This window comes from Suricata suricatta, unplaced genomic scaffold, assembly GCF_006229205.1.
Source record: "Suricata suricatta isolate VVHF042 unplaced genomic scaffold, meerkat_22Aug2017_6uvM2_HiC HiC_scaffold_4444, whole genome shotgun sequence".
NCBI classification, from domain to species: domain Eukaryota; kingdom Metazoa; phylum Chordata; class Mammalia; order Carnivora; family Herpestidae; genus Suricata; species Suricata suricatta.
The window spans coordinates 1-1,406 of record NW_021892035.1 but is presented as its reverse complement, the minus strand read 5'-3'; the positions used below and the strand labels follow the sequence as shown (position 1 = coordinate 1,406).

The following is a 1,406-nucleotide window of genomic DNA, read 5'->3' as shown; positions in this document are numbered from 1 at the left end:
TTTTCTTTTAAATCCTGTAGTAGAGAAACCTGCTTACCATTACCCAACACTTCCTAAAATTTCTAGTAACAGAATTCTCTTTGCGGAACTATCTATTCTACTCAGAGCTAAGTTTTCCTAGGAGGTAATTATGGAAAATGATTAATTGTAAAAATATTAACAGGTAAAATTATTTGAGATGTACCTTTGGATAAATTTTAAATTCTCTTTTAACAGGTGTACTTAATAGAGTGTACACTCCTTGGTTCAATTAGTTACATTGTTGCAAATGTCTACTGTGCTGACACACTTTCAGGATGCAACATATTTCATGGGTACAATGGGTTGAAAGCCTTTAATTTTATGATTATTTCCTCAGCTCCAAAGTCAGATTCTAAGTCACCAGTTTCCATTTCTTTCTGCCACCATAAAGTAAGGAAATAAAACCAGGAGTTTCAGACTTACAAGAGATGAAGAGTCTGGGGAACCAGTAAAGTCCTTAGACAAAGCATCAAGAAGGAAGTCTTCACTCATGGGCTGTAAGAACCAGAAAATGTGTCAACAATCGCCATCTCAACTGTTTGCTCACTCTTCAAATGATATCACTACTTACAGCCAATCGACTTATTAAAATGAAGGCTATGCTTTTCCAGAACTAACAATCAGGACCAAACAAGAAAGATCTACTCAGAGAAAAGTGGTTTGCTTACTGGAAGTGATTCCTTGGGCTCTTTTGGCAGGAGGGGTTTTCCATCTTTATCCTATCCAGGAGAGAAAACCATGGCATTAAATCATTTCACATGATTTATCCTGTGGGCTTTATCCCAAGTATGAGCCCTTGTAAACACTGTAAGCGGTCTGCAGGTTATACCTGACGTTGTACAGTATAAGTGAGATTCTTCGTTTCAAGAAAAACATGATCTCACCAGAGAATATGCTCTAACTAGTTCATTTCAACCAACAGCTCAGGCATTCCCTAGGCATGGGAGCTACAAACAAATTGGGCGTGGCTTGTGACCTCAGAAGCCTACATGTCAACAGCTGAAGTAGTAGGGCACAAGGCTCTGTGACAGGGTGCTAATAGGACACAAAGGGAGCAAAAGCATGCACCCCTCACCTGCTTGGGGGATGGGCTTTGCAAAAGTTGCCTGAATAAGCTGGCTATCTTTATGGGCAATATACTCTAAATTACCCAGTGATTCAGTGCCACACCCTGTAGTTAAGAATTTAGGAATAGCACACAAAGTAGGACAAAATTCTGTCCTGGGGAGCTCATCCTTACGGCTCAAGTGATGCCAAGTTTCAGATGACTCTAAGTGCCACTTCTGAGAAACAGGACAAAAGCATTAAAGCATCTGAAGCTTTTTAGTAAAGAAAAACTTATAGGTGAATGGTAAATCCCATTTTGCACATACACAAAAATAGCT

General features: G+C 39.3%; 1 long non-coding RNA gene across 2 annotated transcripts; it reads right to left on the bottom strand.

The window, feature by feature from the left end:
• Positions 1-229: 229 nt before the first annotated feature.
• Positions 230-959, bottom strand: LOC115285136. 2 transcript variants are annotated; one of them, XR_003905429.1, is made up of 3 exons: positions 906-959; positions 690-740; positions 230-516 (listed from the first exon to the last, which is right to left on the bottom strand). It is a non-coding gene; the product is annotated as an uncharacterized LOC115285136 (long non-coding RNA). The 2 variants fall into 2 exon arrangements; XR_003905428.1 differs by having other exon boundaries at positions 851-937.
• Between the last annotated feature and the right edge of the window lie 447 nt (positions 960-1,406).